Below are 14,720 nucleotides of genomic sequence, written 5' to 3' on the forward strand. Positions count from 1 at the left end.
TGTGACCGCGAATACCGTGACTATATCGCTGTGTGCCTGTGAATCTGAACAGACTCAGCATTTAATTTGAGCTTATTTGCCTGCAGCTCTGTGAGTATAACAGAGCTTACTTTTGTGCACTGGGTGCCATCTAACCCTTGTGAACATTACCGCCTTGTGCTCTGCCTCTCTAGCAGCGTTTTTTCCATCCACCGCACGGTGGACCCCGGGTGGCGAAGGCACTTTATTTATTTTTTATTTAGTGTCTTCCGCCACTCCTAACAGATATCAAAGGAGGAGGGGATATGAACACTGAAACTAGGACTGGAAAAGAATAGAAAAAGCTGTCAGACTTGTTACATCACTTCCTTTAGACGCTTATCCTACATACATGTGACTGCAGCCGTAGTAGTATAGCGGCATCATTAATTCATACTGTACTGTAGTGATAATATTATATGTACAATAACAGAGGTGTAATAGAGATTTAGAGCATTTTATACATAGAGATATTTATACATAGCATGTACAGTATATAGTTTATATAGTGAAAGTAGATATAGTATATCCAAACTAACATTTTTGCACCTCTCCAGTCCATCCTTATCTCCGGCTGATTAATTCACCCCTCCTCTCGCTTTTTCTCCGCCTCTCCCCTCAGCCATTCTCTTCACTTGCTGTTAATTCTCCAACAAGTCAAGTTTAAACTACTATCAATGATTCACGAGGCTGCCCCTAATCTGGATCCTCCACATATCTCCAACTTAGCTCTGGATATCATTCCCACAGGTAATCTCCGGTCCTCAAAATACCTCCGTCTCTCATCTGCTCTCGTACATTCCTCACCCAGTTGCCTTCAAGATTTAACCCGAGCATCTACCATCCCCTGAAATGTAGTGCCCTATAACCTCCAATTGTCTCCCACAATTGGAACCGTCAGACACAACCTGACAACTCACGTCTACAGGTAAACCTACAACCTGCAATGACCCCGCTGTCACCTCACTACCATCGCGCTGCTGTAACCCCCCAACCTAGTGTCTCTTTCCCAATTACTTTGTAGAATGTAATCCCCTAAGGGGATGGTCTCTCCCCTTCTGTATCGGTCTTTCACTGGTAGTTTGTTTATTATAACACCAATGTGTATTTCACATGTAAATCCCCTTCACATCTCCAGCACCATGGGATCAATAGTACTGTAAAAATAAAATATTTATGTAATTTGAAAAAAAGACATAGATCTATCAAGTTCAACCTTTCTTGACCAATTACACATTATGACTAGATTATTTATAACTCACTTTTTTATTTCTCATGAGCAAAGCATGCAGTGTATGGTAGTATTAAATGTTTACAGTATATGGCAGCATTATTTTACATACAGTAAAAGGCAGAATTATTTACATACTGTATATATAATATTCAAAACATTATTCAATGGTTAATCAAAACTAAAACTGAAAATTTTGCATTGATGGAAGGTGAGCGTTCAAAAGCAATATCTCCAATGGGCCCAGGATACTCAAGTCTGACACTTCTCCTACTTCAGTCAGATGAGCAAGGCAGTTTTTTTTTTTAAATTGAATATTAAAAACAAAGTAAAAATGCCAAAACGGCTAGTTGATTCAGAATAACCCCTGTCCAAATGTCATCTTAGACACATGGCTGTATGTTACCATAATGGAAGGGTCCCTGTCTACACAGAACGCTCATTCATTTATTGACCATTTTCTTATGGGTAATAACACTTCTTTAAAACAAAGAGGGCTATTAGGGATTTTTAATAGTAGAGTATGTTAAAAATCTGATAAATTATTTATTTGGTACTATGTTGTGTGTTGTGTCTGATTTTGTATCCATGCGATCATGCTCAGTGCTCTGTGATCAATCCCAATGGGATTTTATCATAAAAGAATAAGTTTTAAAAAATAGAATAGCGTCCCACTTTACAATTCTGTTTCATTTTTACAATCTGTGTTACAAAAGCAATGCACTTTCTCTTTTTTCCCCATATTGTCACAATACGTGATTAGCAGTATAAAGCATCTGTTATTTTAGAAATTCATTATTGAACAAGCCCTATTAATTGAGAAATGGACGACTTTCCGTGTTCCTTCTAATTTTCATACTTGAAACTAATCCCATAACCGTTTTTTTTTTCCTTTTTAATGAACAATACACCCCCTCTTCTAAATTCCTCCCATCTCTTTTCCCAGTGAATACATTATGAAGTGGAACTGCATTCATGAGATAAAGCCAGCTTCCTCGCTGCGAGCAGTCAGATAATGTTCAGAGAGGGGCGTATGGGATTAATTGGGAAGAGGATAAGGGATGGAGGGGGGCGGATGCTGAACAGGCCGGCCAATCTGACAGGGCGATAAGATCAGTTCATTATTGAAGGCTTTCGTACGGCATGTCAGGAACATCAGAAAACCACTTTCTACAATATATCAAAGGAAGGAAGATTTTAGGTTCCTAACAAATTTGCTGGAATATTTTGTGCTTTCAAATGAGCAGATTATTGCACATCCGCGGAATTTGCACATTATCAGACCGGAGGACACAGGGAGGAGAGTATGCATTTCACTCAAGCACTGTTACAACAGCAGGTCATACTCATAACGGTTAATGAGGTTCACTCTGGGCAAGTGACTACATTATTTTATGACTTAGAGAAGATTAGGCTAAATGAAGAGACAATACGATTCTTTAAGTCAATGTGAAAAAAGATACATAAAACTACTGTTGTGTTATATGTGGCCAAAAGTGTTGGCATTCTTAAAATTGTTCCTGAAAATGAAGTATTTCTCCCAGAAAATTATTGCAATTACACATGTTTTGATATACACATGTTTATCTCCTTTGGGTGTATTGGAACAGTACAAAAAAAGAGAATAAAAGAAAAGCTAATTGGACAAAATTTCACACAAAACCGCAAAAATGGTCCAATCAAAATTGTTGGCACCTTCATCTTAATATTTACTGTAGCTTCACACCTTTTGGAATAAGTAATTGCAGTAATGGATTAATTTTTTGCGTACTGGATCCAGTAAGCAAAACAATGCGCTATAAATTATGGCTAATTAACGGATCCATTTTCCAAAGACTTCAGTGTTAAAAAAAATGCATCCAGCAGAGATCAGTTTATAAAAATAAGACTAAAAAGTTGTGTATGCAGAACTTTTTTTACCAAAGTATTGCTGCTGGATCTGTTCTACCTGATCATTACTGGACATGAGAACATGGCCTAAGCAAGAAAAAGTTGTAAGAATAATTTAAAATTTTTTGAGGCAGTTTTTAAAGAGTATGTGACTTTGTTATACTGTCTTAACCATAAGCATAAACTGCAGGGTTGAATTAACAACGATAACTTACTAGTAGAGGTTCCAGTTTAATTTAAAACATTACATCATTTTTTATCTGTATTGTATAGCATAGGCAATGCAGAGACTCGCATATAAGCCTAGGCTATATATCTTCCCTATGGTTGTTTTAGTTGTTGTGACAGAGTCACAGGTAATGTAATATAGGGGAGATATGTTTCATTGCACCTAATGGCGCCAGTGATATAAAATCCAGAGTTGTATTTCCTCCAGCACAGTAAGTGTTGTGAGGGTTAAGTTAATGTATGTTATGGTCTGGTTTTTAGGGGGACATTCATAGAGCGGGTGGGAGAGTTTCCCCCCATATCTCCCCCTATAGAGCCAGCACCACTGTGTGCTGACAGGACCTTGGTGATGTCACAGTCATGTGATCAGTCACGTGGTTGAGGAGTCACATTATCTGGGCTTAAATGGTTGAAGGAAAGAGCTTTCAGTGTTCAGTGTGTGTGCCTGGAGGGAGAGCGCTCCAGGAAAGTGTTGCATGGACTTGTGAAGCTGAATAGTGTGTGTTCTGCCATCTGTGAGCAGGAGGACCCTCGCTCACAGAAGGACTGTGTTTGTTTTGCCACCATTTTGCTTTGTTTTCCTGTTTTGCCCAGAGGGCTGTATTTGCTTTACTATAACTTGGTTTATGCTGCCTACAATAAACCCAAAGAAGTTCTTAAAGCCGCAGTATACCCGTGTCTACCTCCGTGTGCAGCAGGTTGAGCTGATCTACCACATTGGTTTACCATTCAGAGTTGTTTTCCTTCTTGATTCTTTCTTCCCCTCTAAAAGGATTCCGTAAATGCAACCCATTTCTCACCAGAACAACAAAAGAATATTAGAGGGAACTGTCCAGAAACTCTGTTTACCTGCAGATATAGGGTTAATCTGCACGTAAATAGCTTTTAAATTCTGTGTAGCATTTTTCTAGAGCAGCAGCTAAAGGGAGAAAAATCATTTTTATTCTCACTGAAGCTCTCTGTCATTGGTGCAAGGATCAGTTATAGACACACTACACAATGATCATGCAGTATTCACTCCCTATTATATTGGTGGCCTTCTTGCTCTGCACTCGCGCACGCACACACACACACACACACACACACACACACACTGCAGAGCAGGTTATCAATCAAAGTGCAATGACTGTGTCAACCCTCCCCCCCGCCCCACCCATATGACTGGAAAAAAAAGCAGCTGCAGGGAGGATATAAGTTCATTTTCTCCTTGCAGCTGTTGCTCCTGTGATCCTGCTAGATATGATTTAAATGCTATATTCCTGCAGATTATCAATATATCAGAAAGTAAATAGTATTTTGGAGGTGATAAGTTTCTTTTAAAGGGAAAATCCACTAGTAGGACAACACATTCTTAATTATTATGCTTCTCCCAAGTAAAATAATAATAGCTATACTCATCTCTGATGCCGGTGCTGTTCCAGTGGTGTAGGCATTGGCTCTTCTAGGGCTCTCATGACAGCTCAGTGGTTGCTTCACTCTCCCCTCCTTTGGATGTAACTAATATCTCTAGGAAATCAGTTGCTGATTGGCCACATGGATCATGTGACATAACAATGTCATTCAAGCCCTGGGAGACCAGTGCCGACACCAATGGAACAGCGTTGGCACTGGAGGTGAGTACAACTGTTACTTTTTTACTTGGGGGAAACATAGTGATTGAGAAGTGCTTAGTGTTCCGAGTAGTAGACAACCCCTTCAAGCAGCATAAAAAGACATGCAGAAAAACAAGGAGTTAGAGCTTGGTGGGCAAGGCAGGAGCTTGAAAGTTTCCCAGGAGTGATTTGATAGGTGATGATGTCATCCTGTAGTTCACAGGAGGTCAGAGACTGGCATCCTGTCTACACAGTCGAGCATGATGTCCTTGACTGGTGGTCAGACTGGAGGTCACACGATACTTCCATACATAGTGAAAAGTTTAAAAGGTGTGGATGCAACTACGCTGCGATTAAGCAAGTTGCACAACTAGAATATTGCTGATAAGCTTCCATTATAAGTGCAAAAAGATTGCATTTTGAGACCTACCCCAATCTCTATCACCAGACTACGCAGATGCAAATAAAAGTTACATTTACTTACATACGTAAATATGCACATAACACTTTACAGGAACATGCCTTCTGTATATGAATGACCAGTATCTTATTTTCCCCAGAACATTAATAATGAAATAGAAGTCATCTTTCTAAGGGAATATTAACTTTTCATCGATAATTATCACACATAATAATTATTTAAGTAATCAGATAATACTATCTAGGCTAAAGAGTATTAAACTGATTCTCCACCCTGGGACCAAAGAGGGACACATTTCACATGCTTAATTACTCCAATTGGTGCCCTATGTTTCTTCTCGCTGCCTCCTCTGCTCAGATTTGTGTTGCACTCCTCCTGCTTCCAAGATGGTTGTAATGAGGAGTGCCAGGGTAAGTCTAAGCCACCCATCACTTGTCTTTCCTGTGCTGTGAGATAGGAAAGGCAAGGTATGTGTAATTTAGACTTATTATGGCACCTCCAATGCCACTGCTACGCCCATCTTGGAAACAGTAGAAACAGAACATAGATCTAGACTGAGTAGGCAACAGGGGTGACCTTACATAAGAAAGTATAGTCACAGGGTGGAAGGTTGCTTTACGTAGAATATTACTTCTGCCTTTTAAAAAAAACATCAAAAATATTTCTGTTCTTTCCCTATATCCCTTCTATTCTTTAAAAACAATGTTTGTTTTTTTAATTATGTATTTAATTTCTTTATAAACCTTATGCACTACCGTAGTTCTGAATATCTGGAACTATAGGAGAGGAAATTAATTATCGTGAACAATAAATCAAGGCTCCCCTTGGAAGAATATCATCGGACTATACTGCAAATAGTTTCTATGAGCTATGTCCATAGAAGAAAAATGGCTTCAAACAGCTTCAACACGGTTCCAGTGCAGCAATACAGAATGTTATTACTTTTGTATCTAAATATCTCAGTATGGCCTGGCCACAAAATTTTGTGCATCCAGTAAAAACAAGCAGAATTTCTATACTGTAAAAATTAAAAGCATTGTAGTGCCTTAGACCCCTTATCAGAGGCCCCTCACCCAGCCATAGCAGACCTCTTGCTTTGCACTGAGGAGGAGCACACAGCTCGAAAAACATGTCTGAAAATTGAGTGTCTGGTTTGGCTTCCTAATTCATGTGTCAAGGCTCATAAAAGGGCCGATATTGACTTTTAGGATTGCTACTTTCAATAGGTGGCACTACAGTTCCTGTCCTTTTCCTCTGTAAAGAGGCTATTAGCATATAGCTGAACTAAGAATTACATCCAGCTTTAGGCATTAATTTACAGATATTGAAAATAAAATGCCAACAATATCTAGTCAGTGGTGGTCTGACTTGTGGCACCTACACCAATCAGCTATTGTTTAAGATGTAGCAGCTGACTGAGGATGACCACTCATATTTACTCTAAAGGGGTAGTCCAAAGTACAAAATAATTTTCACCTTAAATGCCTGTCCAATTAATTTGTAATCTATACTATTTTCTAATCTACTTAAATTAAAAATTCCATATCCTCCCTAACTACTTTTATTTTCCATACTTCCTTTTTTATGAAGATTTGTTTAAGAATCCCTGTATGGGATACACACTTCTCTCACCAGGACAGAGCAGCAGTAACAAGCTGGCAACAAAGCACACGTTCAGTGCACAATGTCAGAATATCGGGCATGTAGTGATGAGCCACGCCCCCACATGTGACCTCATTTTCTGGGGCAGCACTGGTCTCTGCACACTGGGTATTCTGACAGCGTGCACTGACAGTGTGCTCTGTTGCTGCCTCGTTACTACTGATCTGACTAGATGAAAGAGAGCGCGCTGTCATTATGCACATGGCACAGTGCACATGGCGCAGGGAGGTCACTGATGATGCGTCGCTTCCGGTAGGGTGCAAGGAGTGTAATAGTGACCGCAGCCTATTCCCCTAATGACACTTTGTTTGAGTATCCCAGCATGCACTGGGATTCTCAAATGAAATGTCATCAAAAAGGAAGTAGGAAAGAAAGAAAAGCAGTTAGATGAAGTACTTAGGGAGGATAGGTAATTTTATTCAATTATATTGGAAAATATATATTCAATAAATGTTTGATACTTGCTTATATTGATTTAAGTATTTCTGTCCCGGCATATATATTTTTTGTTTGGTTGTTTTATATTAGAAAATAGTTAACATTATAGCATCAAATACTGCAAGATAGAGATATAGGATGAAAATTACTTTGTTTTTCAAACCACCCATTAAAAGGAGCAGCACTGTGCCATGTGAATGGTATTGGTGCACAACAACATCGCTGTTGCAACACTTGCAGCACTTTGAAGCTTAAAGGGAACCTGTCTGCAGAGGTTATGTCATTTGTTAACTAATATCATGTTAAATAGTTTAAAAATACCTTTTCGATAAGCTCTAGTAGTTCTCCTAGATGACTGAAAGCAAAGGTATATTACCATAATTCATCGCACAACAATGGTCTTCTGGGAGGTTCTGCAGTGGTGACTAGTCATGGTTGTAATCACGTTCTCTGCTGTGATCATGCTCATTTGATTAATGGCCAACTTGGTGTGTAAGTTCAGCTTTAGCTGTGCCAAGCGGGCATCAAGTCAAGTAAGAGTACGCATGATTACAGGCAAGCCTCCGATTGCAACTTAATATAACCATCAATACAGAACCATCTAGACGACTGTTGGAGATTGGTGTCTACTGGCGTTATAGATTTACTTTCTCTACCCTAATAAAGATGCCAATTTCAATGGGAAATAACTGAAAATGTAATTACAAGTCCTGTAAGACATTAGCACTAGTTTAATAACCAACAATCTTCCAGTAAGTTCCAGTTATTCTTATCAATTTACACACTCTGTTTCAGCTTCCGTCTCTTCTCAAGTGAAAAACAGAAACTTACATTGAACAGATGAAACAAGTATCAGATATGAACCTTACAGGAGATTCAATTTAGAGAAATTTGATTTTATCAAATATGTAGAAATCCATAATAGCCCATGGGAATAAGTAAGAGTAGCGAGACAATGGAGCTGCCAAGAGACAATCTAGAGAAACAATGCAGGAAGTTATCATTGTGAGGTCACTGAAAGAGTTCAAAAGGGGGGTGGAAGCCCTGGAAGCATTGTTACGTACTGGAACTAGATCTCTGGATAGGAGAATACACACATTTATTCTGATTTTTTTTCTGAAAATGAGAAATTTGAATTTTGCCTCATGTTTTTTGTTTGCCTTAATCTGGATCTACATAGCAGGCCGGACTGGATGGACCCGAGTCTATCTTCATCTTTACAAACTATGATACTAATTTACTGTTTCCCGCTCTAAATAAAATGTGAAATACAGAAAGCATATAGCGCTCACCTCAAGTTAGCTGACATTGATTGTATTTCAAGTGATTACCAGAATTTTACCTAGAAAGAGAAACATATTTGTCAGTCAAGCATTTGTAGCACTTGATGGATATCTGTTGTAGACTTTACATTTTCTCAGAGTTTTTGTGTTTGAAAGCTCAACTCAAGTCAATTACAAATGTCAAGAAGAATACTGTGTTCTGCCCACATCTGCTTCAGTCCTTGCCCAGGATGACTTGTTTAGTTTGTACATAACGAGGAAAATCAGCATACAAGGAAAATTAACATATTGCAGATTTCAAAAACCCAATGGTAAATTTTTGCTTAGGATAAAAACAGTGGGCAAGAGATTTGTATAAATCCCAACCATTTTGCCGGAACTGTAAGATGTTGTGTTTTTGATGCACAGTGGTATGCAGTGTGAAAAACTCTCCAAAACCTCTTTGAGGGAACCTGACCTAAAAATGTCTGTCAGTAGTGAGTCTGTTGTTACACTTTAATAAGCGAGAAAAATGCGTTTAATTAATCGACACTGATGCGAAACGTAAAATATATTCAGCTCTTATCAAGCTGTGATGGAAGACCCGTAATGATGACCGTAACCAACTCTAATTTTAGAGCAACGTTAACTGATGACTGATGCGGACATAATTGTAAAATGACAATTCTCTCTTAAAGGATTAATTATCATTGCGAGTAAAGTTTATCTACTGTTTGAAGGTATCCTGCATTAATTAATAAGCCATTACAACATTAAACAACTCATCATATCAGGAAGAGACAAAACCTAAGATAAAAACAAAAGGAACATATGCCCTGCTATAAGTAAGTGAAACACAACTGTGCATATTAATAACATTACATACGGCACTTAGTAAACACTGCTTTTAATTTAAAAAAGCGTAAAAGCCATCCCACCAGCACCAAGGTGTACCCAGTCAGTACAGTCCTAACTTCTAGTTTTAAAACATTAACATGTGCCAAAGGTTCATTAATGTGAATTGGGCCGAGCAGGAACGGGGCCCAACTATAGACACCCAGCAATGGGAAGCGAAATGAACGTAATGTCCAGCTCAAAAAAAGTGTGGTCACACCATTGTGTACACTGAATGCAAGAACCTAAAGCAAAACTGAAAGAAGTGAACTAGACTATTAGTTGGTATACATGTATTGTGTAGGTGCATGTTCACACTGGCCATTAAAGAGACAAAATGAAAGATAGAAATAAAATGAACATAAACCCAGCTATGGGTCCATGATCTGAGCATTACATTTAGGCCGGGGTCAAAATACCGACGCAAAATATGGTCAGTATTTTACATGCGTAATACGGATGAATGGCCCCTAAACAGTGCTCCGTATGTCATCCGTAATCAAGGTGTGGTCGCGTATTTTGCACATGTAAGCATCCGTATGTAATCCGTATGGCATCCGTATGGCGAGATTTTCTCGCAGGCTTGCAAAATGGACATATAATGGAGCCCAATGACAGGATTTATAACAGAAACCAAAGAATAGATATAGACACATAGAATGCATATATATATATATATATATATATATATGTATTCTATGTGTCTATATCTATTCTTTTGTTTCTTTATTAAACCTGTCAGTGTGAGTTTACTGTATCGCGCACTGAATTGCCGGCTTTGCTAAAAGACACCTGGTGCGTATTTCTCGCAAGTCACATGTGTGGTCCATGTGTAATCCGTATTTTTTGCGCACCCATAGACTTGCATTGGTGTACTACGGCCGTAGTACGCTGACAATCGCAGCGTAGAATACAGATGAGAAATATACGGCTGGTGCGAGGGACCCCATAGAGAATCATTGGTCCGTGTCTAATGCGTGGTTTTAGCGCCTCTCACTCGGCCGTATTCCTCGCCAGTGTGACCCCGGCCTTATACCGTAACTTCCCATTCTCATATTCAAGATCCTATGAGAATTTGTAATAGGTGTAATATTAATAATATTAACAAATACCTCCAATTAGAAATGTAGTATAGTTCTTCTGATTCGCTATGTCGATTACCCCATGTGCGCGGCAATGTAGTAGCTTTGATATCCATTATTATGATCACTATCAACTATTTAACTAACTGTCACTATAGGTGCTTCTTGCAAAATTAGAATATCATCAAAAAGATAATTTATTTCAGTTCTTCAATTCAAAAAGTGAAACTCATATATTAGAGTCATTACAGAGTGATCCATTTCATGTGTTTTATTTCTGTTAATGACCATGGTTCGCAGATGGATAGAGGGATCAGCTGATGACCACATGCTTGCCATTGCCTGTGGTTGGGCTTCAAAGGAGACCGTGATTCCTTCTACATGCAGCGATGCTGTGGCATCGTTTGTATATAGCACAAGTGAATGGATGATTGCATTTTCAAGTCCTCTAAGGGGGCTAACAAAAACAGTAAAAAAAAAGGTTTTAAAAAATATGAAAAAAAAACCTTCAAATCACCCCCTTTTCCCCCCATTTAGAATAAAGATATTTAAAAAAAAAATAAAAAATACACATAAGTGGTATTGGTGCATTCAAAAAAGTCTGATCTATCAAAATATAAAAGCAATTGATCTGATCGGTAAACAACACAAACAGAAAAAAATCAATAACATCAAAATTACGTTGTTTTGGTTGCCGCAGAGTTCTACAAAATATGCTGTAGCAAGCCATCAAAAAGTATCATCTATTTCAAAATGGTACTAATAAAAACTTCATCTTGCACCACAAAAAATAAGAAATCATACAGCTCCATAAGCTGAAAAAATATATGTTAATGGGTCTCAGAAAATGGCAACACAATTTTTATTTGCAAACTCCTGATTTTTTTCACCACTAAAATAATAAAAAAACTAGACATGTTTGGGATCATTGTAATTGTATTGATGAGAAGACTTATGCTGCATGGTCATTTTTACGATGAAATGTACAACCTGAAAGCATTTCCTTAAAAACCATGTCGAAATTTCACAGCACTTGGAATTTTTTTCCCGTATTTGAGTACACCATGAGGTAAAATGAATGGTGTCAAAAAACAAGCCCTCATATATCTATGTGGACTGAAAAAAAAAGAGTTATGGCTCTGAAAACAAGGGGAGGAAAAAACTGAAATGCAAAAACGGATTGGGTTTGCGACGTGAAGGGGGTTAAACCCAATATAAGGATCTGAATTTACAGCAAGTGGTTCCTTCCTTTTGTAAGTGCACTGAGCAGCAGGGTGGTGTGCTGGTAAAAGGGAAAAAAAGTAAAAAATTCTTTTAAATCTTCTGCCTGAGCGAGTGTGAATGAGCTGAGTGTGACCAGAGTGTAAGTGCGAACTGTGGTAAGTGTGTGACTTGGGATTCAGTGACTTTGGATTCAGGGAGTTTCCAAGGGAGGTATTACTGAATTGCTGCTATATTTTATTAATACTTTATTTATTTTTGCTTATCTTTTTGTCTAGTGCAATCCCCATTAGGATGTGCTCCACTATTGACAATGCCATCCAGTGCACGTCTTGCCGCATGTATGAAATCCTTGAACAGCCGGTCGAGGGTGCATACTGCTGTGCGAGATGTGAGCACGTTGTGCATTTGGAAGCCCAGATACTGGATCTAAATGTGCATCTGGCAACACTGAGATCCATAGACAATATGATAAGGAGTCTTCTGCTCACTGAGCAGACGCTCAATGCGATAGATGAGGGGGGGATGCTAGGTTGGAGCTGCAGGAGAGTGAAGCAGCTAGCTGGGTGAGTTAGAAGGCGGGGTAGAGGGAAGAGTGCCAGGGAGGCTAGTCCTGATCTGGCACACCCCAGTAAGTTTGCTAAGTTGGCAGATGAGGGGAGTGTTGGTGCAGGAGTAGCACTGCTGCAGCAAGGCATGTCCTCTGAAAGCCGGAGGAGTGTCTGCTCCAGTAAGGGGGGAAATAGGAGAGCAGGGCAGGCCAGAGAGGTTCTGGTAGTGGGAGACTCAATTATTAGGGGAACAGATAGGGCAATCTGTCACAGGGATCGTCGAACAGTGTGCTGCCTACCTGGCGCTCGAGTCCGACACATCGCTGATCGGGTTGACAGATTACTGGGAGGGGCTGATGACGACGCAGCGGTCATGGTGCACATTGGCACAAATGACAAAGTTAGAGGTAGGTGGAAGGTCCTTAAAGATGATTTCAGGGAATTAGACTGTAAGCTTAAAGCAAGGACCTCCAAGGTGGTATTTTCGGAAATACTTCCTGTACCACGTGCCACGCCAGAGAGGCAATGGGAGATTAGGGAGGTTAATAAGTGGCTCAGGAATTGGTGTAGGAAGTTGGGGTTTGGGTTGCTGCAGAACTGGGCCAACTTCTCAGTTGGCTACAGGTTCGATGCTAGGGACGGGCTGCACCTCATTGAGGAGGGTGCAGCTGTGCTGGGGGAGAAAATGGCTAGAAGGTTGGAGGAGTGTTTAAACTAGGGACGGGGGGAGGGTATTCCTTTTATAGGAGGGGAAGACAGTGCAGATAAAGACCTGGGCACAAATAATGAAATTGGGGGTGGGGTTAGAACAGTTAATAATTTAAGAAAGAATAGAGGTACAGAGAGATACATAAAGTGCATGTATACTAATGCCAGAAGCATCGCCAACAAAATGGAGGAATTGGAGTTAATGTTGTTGGAACATAATTGTGACGACTCCTGGAGTGGACCCTCTGGGTCGTGACACCAACCCTCCCAGGGCGAGCTGACCTAGTGAAGACCACCCCCTATACAGGGAGTGTCAGGGGCAAGCCCCAGGGGGTGAGACACCACGACTGCTGGCACCAGGCGGCCGGCTCACAGGAGACACGAGTGGGTGAATGTGTCTGCAGGAACGTGTAAAGCGTGGACACGGGAACACGTGGTATACAGAGACTTCGTTCGTCCGGGTGTGAGTGAAGCAGGATGCGTGCAAGGAGCACGTCAGAGCACTGAGTCAGGCAGCAGGTGTGCCAGGAGGTGTAACAGAGTACAGGAGCAGGGTGTGTGCCAGAGGGCACAACTGAGCATAAGACAGAGCGCAGGATTGGTACATGTGCCAGGAGGCACAACAGAGTAAGAGACTGAGTACAGGATCAGAGCATGTGCCAGGAGGCACAGCTGAGTATAAGACAGAGCACGGAATCAGAGTGTGTGCCAGGAGGCACAACTGAGTATAAGACAGAGCACGGAATCAGAGTGTGTGCCAGGAGGATGAGACAGAGTACAGGGTAAGATTGTGTGCCAGGAGGCACAACCGAGTACGAGACAGAGCACAGGGTCAGAGCATGTGCCAGGAGGCACAACCAAGTACAAAGCAGAGTGCAGATTCAGAGCGTGTGCCAAGAGGCACAACAGAGTGCAAGGCAGGGGACCTGAATACAGCGCACAGCCAGGCAGGGACACGGCAGACCAAGCCAGGAAGCACAACAATAATCAGGCACCTCCCCTAGGGGGAGGTCATCTGATATAGCACATGACTACTACTGGTTCCGGGTCAGGACCTAGCCAGAAAGCACATGACCACTACAGGTTCCGGGTCAGATCCTCCATTACCATAGAGAGGACCGAGCCCTATACAGCACTGACAGGAGCGCGCAAGCGCAAACGTGACATGTAGGAGGAGACCCGGGGACGAGAGCTGCACGTGCGCACCCGACAGGACCCCCGGAGTGACCGCGGCTCCGGAAGAGATGACGTCGGGACCGAGGTCCCGCCCCCAGGTGAGCATGGCGTGACAATAATTATGACATGATAGGGATATCTGAGACATGGCTGGACGAGAGCCATGACTGGGCGGTTAATTTACAGGGCTATAGTCTGTTCAGAAATGACCGAACAAATAAGCGAGGGGGAGGCATGTGTTTATATGTAAAATCATCCTTAAAACCCATCCTGCGTGATAATATATATGAATTTAATGAAAATGTAGAGTCCCTGTGGGTAGAGATAAGGGGAGAGGGGAAAAATA

At 40.8% G+C, this 14,720-nt stretch overlaps 1 long non-coding RNA gene across 1 annotated transcript in view; it reads right to left on the bottom strand.

Annotated features, from left to right (window-relative positions):
* The window catches only part of LOC141086015 (uncharacterized), a 132,639-nt gene that overhangs the window by 35,352 nt on the left and 82,567 nt on the right, over nt 1-14,720 (bottom strand). Inside the window, exon 2 of the long non-coding RNA XR_012231472.1 lies at nt 8,773-8,822. This is a non-coding gene — a long non-coding RNA (uncharacterized lncRNA). The remainder of the gene's footprint in view (nt 1-8,772; nt 8,823-14,720) is intronic.

Source organism: Dendrobates tinctorius, unplaced genomic scaffold, assembly GCF_039654945.1.
Source record: "Dendrobates tinctorius isolate UK_male_01 unplaced genomic scaffold, ASM3965494v1 ptg000029l, whole genome shotgun sequence".
In the NCBI taxonomy this organism is placed as follows: domain Eukaryota; kingdom Metazoa; phylum Chordata; class Amphibia; order Anura; family Dendrobatidae; genus Dendrobates; species Dendrobates tinctorius.